Source organism: Suricata suricatta, chromosome 9 (assembly GCF_006229205.1).
Source record: "Suricata suricatta isolate VVHF042 chromosome 9, meerkat_22Aug2017_6uvM2_HiC, whole genome shotgun sequence".
NCBI lineage: Eukaryota > Metazoa > Chordata > Mammalia > Carnivora > Herpestidae > Suricata > Suricata suricatta.
In genome coordinates, this window is record NC_043708.1 from 44,572,623 (window position 1) to 44,585,134 (window position 12,512).

The 12,512-nt window shown below is 38.8% G+C and overlaps 1 protein-coding gene across 5 annotated transcripts in view; it reads left to right on the top strand.

Moving 5' to 3' along the window:
- The window catches only part of DDHD1 (DDHD domain containing 1), a 99,876-nt gene that overhangs the window by 15,530 nt on the left and 71,834 nt on the right, over window positions 1-12,512 (top strand). The gene's annotated exons all lie outside the window — the stretch shown is intronic.

Here is a 12,512-nt window from a genome sequence, read left to right on the forward strand (position 1 = left end):
ATTTATAGCCTGTGAACCCACCTAAAAAGAAACTGTTTTGGCAGACTGACCTTTGTTTGCCATCTTCCTAAGCTGTGTGCTTCTCTCTTGTAATGTGAATTATTCTTTTTTTGTAATGGGATTATTTTCCTTCAATACTTTTTTAACTCAGCAGGTCACATTTTATTACTTTCATTCTACAAATATTCATTTAGTGTTTGTCAGGTAACAGAAGAGAAGGATCATCTTTACCTCAAATTTACAAAAAGCAAGGGGGCATCTTAGTGGCTCAGTCAGTTAAGCAAGTTTACAGAAAGCTTTCCAGAGAAGTAGACACTTGACTTGGATCTTAATGGGTGTTATTGGCAGAGGGAATGGCATGGTTAGAGGCCTGGATTCTTGAAGAAGGACTCATACATTCAGAAGACTCAAAAGGTTCTTTCCAGCAGGAGCGTTGGGAGTAAGAGAGAAAAAGGTAAAAGAAAGAAACTGGATATAGGTAGCCAAGGACTAGATATTTTGTGAGAATAAAACACTGGAAGGTATAAAATGGGGCACTTTCTTGATTTGCATTTTGAGGTTATGACTTTGGCAGCAGTATAGAAGATAAATGGAAATCTGGAAATGTGATGTCATAATCAGGAAGACTAGTAAAAGAGTTTATTGCAGTATTCAAGAGAGAAGCAGGGTCTAAGGCCACACCTTTTGAATGGCTATTAGAGGGTTGGAAGAAGATGTTAAGCAGAATGTACACTGTCAATACCATATGCCTAAGAGGGAGGGTACTGCGGCTTATCCCCAATGTTTTTAACTGGGGTGGGTTATGGAGGAAGAAAACGTTTCCTACCAAGTTCACCTTGGGGTTGCAGAAGGAGGGTAAATAGTAATTTATTTTGATATATTGCAAATAAGGTGCCTATTGCTCACCCAGATAGAAGCATCTAGTGGGCAGTTGGATATATAGGTCTGGAGCTCAGAAGAAAACAGTGTTACAATTAAAGATGCAAAGATCTTTGTAATTTAAGCCCAGATCTCTAAAATGTGTGTGCGAGCACTCTACTGGGGATATTATAATGAAAATATTTGAATTTATATTTACTTTCTATTTAATCCCTTCATATTTTCTCTTTTTGAATGTTTTCCAATGTATGTAATATATGTAGAACAGTAATACATATGCATAATTTAGAAATAAGTATGTATGAGAATGTTCTCAAAATATTTTGGGGAATTACTTATTTAAGCTGGTTGGGAACTAGTGTTCACTTCTGAGCATTTTGATTTACAATAATAACCTAAAAAACTTTTCAAAAATTCATGTTTCTGGGGTGCCTGGGTGGCTCAGTTGGTTAAGCATCCAACTCTTGGTTTCTGCTCAGGTCATGATCTCATGGTTTGTGGGATCAAGCCCTGTGTTGGGCTCTATGCTGACATCATGGATCCTACTTTGGAAACTCTCTCACTCTCTCTCTCTCTTTCTCTCTCTCTCTGCCCCTCCCCTGCTCGTGCTCTTTCTCTTTCTCTCTCTCAAAATTTTTAGAAAAATATGCATTACTGGACCCTATCTCCAGAAGGCTATGATTTATTAAGTATGTAGAATGAAATCTGAAAAATCCATTTTTTAATTTAATTCCTAAAGTAATTCTAATAGTTGGCCAAGTTTGAGGGTGTTAAAACTGTGAGAAGCATATACAGTATAGAAAGAGAAGATGAGAAGACAAGATAGGTTTGAATGACACTTTGCTGATTCTGAAAGTTCCAAATTTGTTAATTCATATTCTTTTGATTTTAATAATCTGTTGGAATATGGCCATAGTATTGAACTGATTATCTCCACTAAGCTAAAATTAACAAAAAAAAATTCAAAAGTCTGTTTTTATGTTACATACTCCATTTTTGGCACAAGTTTTTTCCCATATCCATGCAGATGATAGCAAACATTTTTTAATTAGCCAAGGATCGAGAGAACTTTTTTTCCTAAGCATGTAAAATTCTGCATTGCCTAGAACCACCCAAATATTAAACGTGGAAAGCTGAAGCGCAAAGGGCCAATGATTTAAAACTTTTTCTTCATTTGAAATGAAGAGATTGTGAGCAGCTACCTTTGAACTAAATTTTGAGGAAAGAATGAAAATGCAATGGGAAAGCCTGAAAGGGTTGTGTGATAAAAATTTTTGAGAACTCCTGTGGGCTGAATTTTGTCCTCCCTGCAAACATATGGTAAAGCCCTAATTACTACTACTAAATGTGACTGTGTATGGAGATGGGACCTTTAATGAGATGATTAAGTTAAAATAAGGCTATTAGAGTAGGCACTAACCCAGTCTGACTGGTGTCATAAGAAGAGGAAATTTGGACACAGAACAAGTCAGGAGGGATGCATGTGCCCAAAGAAAAGACCATGTGGGGCTGTAGTGAGAGAGGCCTCAGGAGAAACGAAAGATGCAAACACATTAATCCTGGACTTCTAGCCTCCAGAATGGTGAGAAAATAAATTTCTCTTGTTTAAACCACCCAGAATGTGGTATTTTGTTATGGAGCCCCAGCAAACCAATACAAGAACAGTAAAGTGCTTAAACTTTACAGTTACACTAGTGAAGAACTAAGAAATATATACAAGTTCTAAAACCCAGACGGCCTTGTTCTCTGAATCAAAAGAAGCAAATGGGCGCCTGGGAGGCTCAGTCAGTTAAGTGTCCGACTTAGGCTCAGGTCATGATCTCACGGGTTCGTGGGCTCGAGCCCTACATCAGGCTCTATGCTGACAGCTAGTTCAGAGCCTGGAGCTTGTCTTCGGATTCTGTGTCTCCCTTTCCCTCTGACCCTCCTCTGCTCGTGCTGTCTCTCTCTGTATCTCAAAAATAAATAAAATGCATTAAAAAATAAAAAGCTAACAGTATTTAGAGTATATTATATTGTCCAGTTTCTCACCTCTAAGAAATTGTTTTAAACTAGGTGAGTGGTAGATATTATTGACAGTAGCTCTTGTCTAAGTGTAATTTAGTATTCCTAGTGTAATTGTTACTTTCAGATGTGAACCCAGGTATGTTTTGAGGTATAGTTATTTCTTCCATAAGATAGAATTTTGTGTGATTGCTAACTATGAACCCAGTTTTGCAGTTATAACGTTGTGGCCAAGCTAAATGATGATTAGAGTAATGATTGTGTAATTATTTTTGTCCTACATTGTTCTTCCAGATTATATTTTCTTGTGCAGTGAATGAACAAGTATTCAGGTATTCAAATGGAAGGTGGTAATTTGATAATGAGTTCCTAGTTTTATCACCTACCTTCTGAAAACTTTCAGTTTATTGTTACTTTTTTCACAACTACCCCCCACCACCTTTTTTTTTTTTTAAGACTTTATGTTTAAGTCATCTCTACACCCACCATTGAGCTTGAATTTACAACCCTGAGATTAAAAGTCTCATACTCTACCAACTGAGCCAGCCAGGTGCCCCCAATTTATTATTAATTATCGATTTTATTTTGAATAACTCAAGTATATAAAAAGAACTAGGTAACATAACCAACAATCAGTACTCCCCGTCGCTTATCTTAACAAATTAAGATTACAGATTATAATCAAAATCTCTTCTGTGACCCCTTCTATTCCCCTTTCTTCAGTCCAGAAGTAACCACCCTCCTTCATCTGTTACTCATTGCCATACACTTTTTAGATTATTATATCCATAGGCATTTTTTGTTTGTTTTGACTTTATGCAAATGCCATTTCTGTTTGTTTCCTTTTGCAATTTGCTTTCTAGTTCAGGTTAGGTTTTTGAGATTTATCCATGCTGATACATGTAAACTCCAGCTATTTGTTTTTATCTTGTATAGTAATGTTACGTGGTATGAATATACCAGTTTGTTTTCCTCTTTGGGCAAGCTATTGTTTGCAATTTTATGCTGTTATGAACATTGCTGTAATAAACGTTTTATGTACCTCTCCTGTGCAGACGTGCCAGAATTTCTCTTGAATATATACCTCAGAATGGTACTGTTTCAGATTCTTACTCTGTTTACTGGTGAATCTGAGTATATTTCATGCTATGTATTGTAGACTATTTGGGGGGTTTTTTCCTGTGATAATCTTGTTATATCAGTTAAGAATCCAGTGAGGAGCAAAAACACACAGTAATTTCACCAGAGAAATTGTAACATAAAGAATTATCGGAGGAATAAAGTAGCAGGACAAAGAGAACTCTGTGGAGAAGACAGAATTAGCAGATGTACCTAGCAGCTGCCACCCCTATGACTGAGCCAGAGCACTCCAGGAAGAGGCCATTTCCTCTCAGGCCTGAGATTCTGACCTTGCTGGCAAGTGTGACAGTGGTCACTGAGGTGCCATCCCAGTAGAACTGCTGGAAATCTCCCTGGAGAGCTGGGAGGGGCCTTCTGCAGGGAGGTGCCTGAGGCCTTGGGAGTGCCTAGCAGGTGACATTCTGCTCTGAAACTCCTTAGGGTGGGGTGCTGCCCATGGGAAGGCGTTACTGCTGTTAGCACGGGAATCCTGCTGAAAAGTACAATGTACACCCTGCAAGAACCCAGTAAGGTAAGCACACTGGACCTAGGGAGAGAAACCCCTTACTCTTCCGTCGTGAAAGATGATTTGGTAGAAATAATCTATCAATATATAAGACACAAATGGTTTAGGTAGGCCTCTGTGGCACTGATCCTGGAAACTTATCTAACATTTACAGCATTAATTCTATGACAAGTATATTCAGAGTTCCCAAGTAGTTAAGTTTACAATAAACCTTAATGATTTTTCTTAATCTTCACTTTCTTTTCCCTCCTCCTGGTCTCTCCTATCTTCTCCTTATGTCTTCTATTTTTCTTATATCTAATCCTTGCTTTCTTATCCCCCTGAATACTAATATTCTCACATTCTTATTTTCCCTTATGCTGTGACTTTGTTCCACCTTAAGTCCTGTGTGGCCAGATTGGCCATGTAAGCTTGTAGAGCAGTGAGGAGAGCTGCGGCAGCATCGCAGCCGGAGGAAGAGGGTGAAGACTTATTTTCTATCCATATAATGCAGAGTGCAGTATGGGTTGAAACAGTTCTTGAAAACAGTCTTTCAGAAGTCTTACAGTTGTTCCCTCTGCCTCCTGCTGGAAGTGTGGTATTTTTCTACATAAATGTCTTTATTGCCAGGTTTCCTCCACCCACATGTAAGAGATGATCCACTCAGGCTTTTGCTTAAATGAAGAAAGTGTTCATATTGAAAAATGGACCTTGCAATTGTTTTCTAGTCAACTAAAACCTACATTTTTCTTTTTTTCTCATTTTTATTAAGGTATAATTGGCATACAACAATACTTTAGTTTCAGGTATATAACATAATGATTCAATATTCATATATATTATAAAATGATAACTACACTAACATCTGTCACCATACATGCTTACAAAATATTATTTTTTCATATGATGAGGACTTTTAAGATCTACTCTCTTAGTAATTTTCAAGTACAGGTCAGTTCAGTTCCAGACCACAATAAAGCAAATATCACAATAAACCAAGTCAAATGAATTTTTTGGTTTTCAAGTTGATTTCAGCTCTCAAGGATGCCTTTGAGGGTTCAAGACTTCAGTGGAGGAAGTCACTGCAGATGTGGTGGAAATAGCCAGACAACTAGAATTAGAAGTGGAGCCTTGAGATACAAAAGTTGTCTTTATAGTATACTATAGTCTATCAATTGTGCAGTAGCATTATGTCAGGGAAAAATGTACATAACTTAATTTTAAAATATGGCTAAAAAATGCTAACCATCATCTGAGCTTTAGTGAATCATGATCCTTTTGCTAGTGGGGCATCTTGCCTTAATGCTGATGGCTGCTGACTCATCAGGATGGTGGCTGCTGAAGGTTGGGGTGTCTATGGTGGTTTCTTAACCTAAAACAACATTGTGTGTCCATTTCACTCTTCCTTTCAGACTATTTCTGTGCAGCATGCAATGCTATTTGAAAGCATCTTACCCATAGTAGAACTTTTTTCAAAATTGGAGTCTGTCCTCTCAGACTGTCCTGCTGCTCTGTCAACTAAGCTTATGTCATATTCTAAATCCTTTGTTGTCATTTCCACAATCTTCACAAGCATCTTGACCAGCATCTTTACCATGAGTAGATTCCACCTTGAAACCACTTTCCTTGCTCTTTAAGAAGCAACATCTTGTCTGTTCAAGTTTTATTCTGAGATTGCAGCAGTTCAGTCCCATTTCCAGGCTCCACTTCTAATTCTAGTTGTCTGGCTGTTCACATCTGCAGTGACTTCCTCTACTCACATCTTAAACCCTCAAAGTCATCCTTGATAGTTTAAATCAACTGCTTTGGAATGCTGTTCATGTTGATGTTTTGACCTTTTCCCATGAATCATGATGTTCTTAGTGACACCTAGAACGGTGACTTCTCTCAGCAGATTTTCTATTGACTTTGCCCAGATCCATTAGAAGAATAACCATGGCAGCTGTAGCCTTGTTAAACATACTTCTTACCTAATAAGATTTAAAAATTTATATTTTTCCTGATCCATAGACTGCAGAATGGACATTGTGTTAGCAGCCATGAAAACAACGTTAATTTTGTTATACATCTCCATCGGAGCTCTTGAGTGACCAGGTGCCTTTTCAATGAGCAGTAATACTTTGCATCTTTTTTTTTTTCCCTGAGCAGTAGGCCTCAAATGGGCTTAAAAATATCCAGTAAACCTTGTTAGAAACAGTGGTGCTGGCATCCCAGCTTTGTTGTTCCGTTTATGGAATACAGGCAGAGTAGAGTTAGCCTTATTCTTAAGGACCCTAGGATTTCATAATGGTAAATGAGCATTTTCTTCAACTTAAAGTCACCAACTGCATTAGCTTCTAGCAAGAGAAAGTCCTAGATAGTGTCTTCTTCCAATAGAAGGCTGTTACTTTACATTGAAAATCTGTTTAGTGTAACCGCCTTCACCAATTATCTTGGCTACGTCTTCTGGGTAACTTGCTGCAGCTTCTACGTCAGCACTTGCTGCTTCACTTTGTACTTTTATGTTATAGAGATGGCCTCTTTCCCTAAATCTCACGAACCTACCTCTGCTAGCTTCAGACTTCCCTGCAGCTTCCCCGCCTCTCTCAGCCTTCATAGACTTGAAGAGAGGGAGGACCTTGCTCTGGCTTAGGCTTTGGCCTAAGGGAGCGTTGGAGGTGGTTTGATCTTCAGTCCAGAGCACTAAAACTTTCTTCATATCAGCAATAAGGCTGTTTGGCTTTCTCACCATTCGTATGTTCACTGGAGTAGCACTTTTAATTCCTTCAAGAACTTTTCCTTTGTATTTACAACTTGGCTAACTGTGTGACACAGGAGTGCTAGCTTTCAACAGGCCTTCCTCACTGAAGTTTTATCATTTCTAGCTTTTGATTTAAAGTGGGAGGTGTGCAACTCTTCCTTTTATTTGAGCATTTAGAAGCCATTGTGGGGCTCTTAATTGACCTAATTTCAATATTATTGTATCTCAGGGAATAGGAAGACCTGAGGAGAGGGAGAGAGATGGGTAATGGGCCATCTGTGGGGCAGTCAGACACACATTTTTCAGTTAAGTTTGCCGCCTTATATGGGTGCAGCTCTTGGTGTCCTAAAACAATTACAGTGGTAACATCAAAGATCACTGATCACAGATCACTGTAACAAATAGAACAATGATGAGAAATAATAATAATGAGAAATAATAGTGAGAAATAATGAGTGCATGCATGAGCATGAATGGGAGAGGAGCAGAGAGCAAGAATTCCAAGCAGGCTGTGTACTCTCAGTGCAGAGCCAGACGAGCAGTTTGAACTCAGAAACCTCGAGAGCATGACCTGAGCCAAGATCAAAAGTCAGACTCTTAACTGACTGAGCCACTCAGGTGCCCTGCTATGTATGATTTTTAAAAAGCCAAAATAACAGTGGTTTAAACGCAAAAAGGTTTATTGCTTTCCATCTAAAAGAAGTATGGATGTCTACCGTTCAGGGCTGTGTGGTAGTTGCACTGTAATCAGGGACAAAGGCTCCTTCTGTTGGTATTCAGCTTTCTGTCCAAGGCTCCTGGACCAATTCCAAGTGTGTGTGCGCATGTGTGGTGTTCTGGTGGTGGGTGGGAGGAAATTTTAAGCAGTTTTCTAGGGATGCTACCTGTGGTTGTTCTACAGTTAAACTCAGTTCTGACACTGTCTCCGGGGACAGCCCACAGGTTAAGGGCTCAGTCGTACAAAACTGTCTCCTCTCCCAGCCACCCTTTAGAAGCCAGTCACAAGCCCAGATTGTTACCTGTACTTTTCACTGACTAATTAGTAATTAGATGTTTTCATAATGCCCTGCTTGGGTTTGATTAATTTGCTAGAGGGCTCATAGAACTTAGAGAAATGTTCTATCTAGTAGTTGGTTTATTACAGTTAACGCTGTTTCATTTATACTACTTATAGTCATTACTAGTTTATTACAAAAGTGTATAACTTAGAAACAACCAGATGGAAGAGATGCATAGGGCATGTGGGGAGGGATGCAGGGTTTCTGTGCTCTCTTAGTGCACCGTTCTTACCACAGTTCCACATGTTCACCCGTCCAGAAGCTCTCCAAACCCTATCCTTTTGGATTTGTTTTTTTTTAAGCTTATTTATTTTGAAAGAGAGAGTGAGAGATTGAAAGCACATGTGCGAGTGGGGGAAGAGAGAGAGGAGGAGAGAATCCCAGGCAGGCTCCACACTGTCAGAGCAGAGCTTGACCCGAGAGATTATGACCTGAGCCACCCAGGCGCCCCTCCTTTCAGGTTTTTGAGTAGACTCCTTTACTAGGATGACTGATTAAATCATTGGACTTGGTGATTGGTTCAACCTCCAGCCCCTCTCCCAGGAGGTGAGGGGGTGGGGCTGAAAATTCCAACTCTGGACCAGCCCATCTTTAGGTGATGTAGGGACATTCCAAAAGCCACCTCATCAACATAACAAAATATTCTTTATCTTTCTCATGAAATTCCAAGGGCTTTAGGAGCTCTGTGCCAGAAACAAGGACAAGAACCAAAGATGCATTTCTTATTATTGTTAAAAAATGAAATTAAGCTGAGTGAATTTGAAGATCTAATTGGTTTCATTAAGTGATTCATGAATCAGGCAGCATCCCAGAAGTTGTGCAAAATGGAAGGTTTTTATAAGGAAGGAGGGTGGGGCAAGATGTTATTAGCAAAAGAAAAGAATTGTTTCAGGCTTGGTCCTCTTCCCTTAGACGAAAGGGCAAGGGGTTTTATTCAGTAGGTAGATTACCTCATCTTCCTTTGGGGGGTGGAGAGGGCCTAAGAGACAAATTCCATCATTTTTTCTGATCAGGAAATTTCTGACTGACCCGTTAATACTACATTTCTGGAGGAGATTGGAACTGCAGTTAAGTTAGATATAAGCCAGTTTGGTGACTTGGTGTGGTATAAGTGAACTCCATCTTGGGCCTACGGTTTTCTGTTTAACATTCTACATCACAGTATTATAGTAAATGACTTGATCCAAGAGATCTCCAGCTCCAGACATATAGGTGACAGAAAAAAAGGTAAAAGTCAAGGGGCTGTACCACCAGTAATTTGTGATATCCTGTTACCCAAATTCAGTCACATGACTGAACCTAGCTGCACAAGTAGACTAGAAATAGTCCTTTACCTGAGCATATTGCTGCCCTGAATAAATTGGTATTCTGTTATAAGGAATAGGAGGAGATTAGATATAGGGCTCTCATCTAGTAGTTTCTTCCAAAATATGTGACCTTTATTTTTCCTGACTATATTAGGGTTCTCCAGAGACAAAGAGATTACAAGGAATTGGCTCACACAATTAGAGAGGCTGGCAAGTTTGCAGAGCCTGTGTCCCTGTTCAGAGGCCATCCACGGGAAGAGCTTAATGTTCCAGTTTAAAGACCATCAGGCAGAATATAAAATTAAAACATGTAGAGTAAAACCTTAGATTGCGAGTAACTTGTTCTGCAAGAGTTCCACATTTCTAACAAATTTTAACTTGATAAATGAGTGATGTCTTGCAATACGAGTAGGATGGGACACTGAACATCACATGACCACAAGTAAGCCAATGGTTCTCCCTTTCTCTCTCTCTCCCCCACCTCCTGGTCTCTCTCTCTCACGCTTGGAGATTGTGGGTGATGCTCAGATGCTCTCAGTCTCAGGACACAGTGTTTGGCAGAAGTTAGTGATTTTTCAGAACGTTGGAAGGTGCCCACAATTGGCACTAATGTATTTTTTTTTTGTCACTTCAAAGCACCTATGGACAGTCCTTTGCTTTCCCATACAAGAGTAAGCTTAGGAATGCTTTGCTTCATTCTAGGTCATTGGATAGGTTCCTTGTTAAAGTTGAACGAAAAGAAAAAGATTCCATTGAGCCAATAAATAGCAGTGATTCTGTTACTGATAGTGAAAGTCGTCCTACATAATAACTCCCCTCTCTCTTGTCTCCCTCACACCAGCCATGAAGGTTTTCAAAGGTAAGTGTAGGTTAATTTGTTTATTTTTCTTTATATTGTGTACTTTCTTTATTATTTTGTATTCCAATATTGTAATCATTTTTATATGAATTTTTTGGGTTTCCATTACTTCTTATGGGGAAATTTTCCTTTGATAGACAAGTGCTTTGGGTTACAAGTATGTTTCCAGAATGAATTATGCTCACAAACCAAAATTTTACTGTATATTGTAAAAATGCCTAATTATTATAGACATTTATAATATAGAAATCAAAATTTCCTTATATTCCTACCTCCCAGAGATATTTGTTAATAACAGTTTAGTATGTTTTTCTCCACTTATTTGCAGTATATATACTAATGTATATATTAAAAAAAACAGGATAATACTATTTATACACATATATGCACATACAAAAATATATATACATGTAGTACTATGATTTAATTTTTTAATTCTTATTCTACACATTATTCCATGTCATTAAGTATATACCTACTTCTGAACATTATTTCACTATGGGTATATTATCCATTCATTTATATTTTGATTTATTTAATGAATATTTTTAATATCTACTGTGTGCCAAGCAACATTTGTATGTGTGATCCTCCAGTGGTAGAAATTTAGGTCATTTTGTTTGTTTTTATTCTTTTATTTTCTGTTACAACAGTGTTCAGGTAAACATCTTTAACTGCACCTTCAGACATTATTGCAAGAGTTTAGTCTATAAAGTATACATCTAGAATTGCTTAGGAAGAAGATACCCATATTTTAGGTTTTAAAAGGTGCTGCTAACCGCAGTACTATTGACATTTTGGGCCGGGTAATTTGTCGTTGGGCAGGATGGCGTGAGGTCAGGAGAGCTGCTGTAGGGAGCACTGTAGGATGTTTGGCAACATCTCTGGTCTAGATACCAGCAGCAACATCCCACCTCCCATTTTGTTTCAATCAAAAATGTTTTCAAACATTGCCAAATGTCTCCTGGGGGTGGGAAGGGAGCTGTCCCAGACTGAGAACCAGAACACTAGCCCTTCTTTCTTTTCCTGCTTTCATGCACTTTGGAGAGCCGGGCTTGGGATGTCAGAGCCCAAGTTGAGTGAAGAGATGTCCACGTGTAAAACAGGCTAGCATGGGATATTGGGGGGGCAGCTGGCGTGAGGAGGGCAGCCACAAGGAATCATGGCTTATTGTGGGATGTCAGAGCACAGAGGAAGTTAGGAGGATATGCCCGCATGAAGGCAGTTTGGTATGTGGTATTTTGAACCTCAGGATGAAAACTGTGTCCATCTCGGAGAGGCAGAGGACAGTCCTCTCCAGTCCAACAAAGAGAGTTCTTCATTTATAGGACGAAAGACCCATTTAGGGTGGTTTCCCTTCATAAGAGAGAGCTTGGCCCCAAGGAGATCCATTACTGATTTAATGATTTACTGTCTTTTACAGTATATAATTAGGGATATTTTGGGGGCTGATGTCACTATGTTGTTTGGAATTATTTTAATGGTAGAAGAAACTAGCATAAGAACATAGCTCACAGCCATCTAATGCTCACTTGCTAACATCTGGCAAGTACTTTAATCATACAAATCATCCTATCTATAATGGATAACTCTCACTAATGTAATGCTGAACCAAAGAAACTAAACAAAAGAGTACATACTACATGATTCTTTTGTATAAACTACTAAAAAGCAAAACTCAATTGTGGTACTAGAGGTTAGAATTATGTTTACCCTTAGGGAGAGGTGAGGTGTAGCACCTGGAAAGGAGATGCATGAGAGCTTCTGAAATGCCAATAAAGCTTTCTTTCTTGATCTGGGTGTCATTAACTTGTAAAAAGCCATTGAGGTATATGCATATGATTAGCACACCTTTCTACATGTGTGTAATTCAAAAAATGTTCCTCCCCCAAAAAGCCCTATTCTTTTATTCTTGGAAATAGACTCTTTCCTCATGTAATTGGAATCCTCATTCCTCTTGTAATGTAATTATGTAGTTAATTAGAAAATAGAATGTTTGGGCGCCTGGGTTGCCCAGTGGTTAAAGGTCTTGATAAACGAC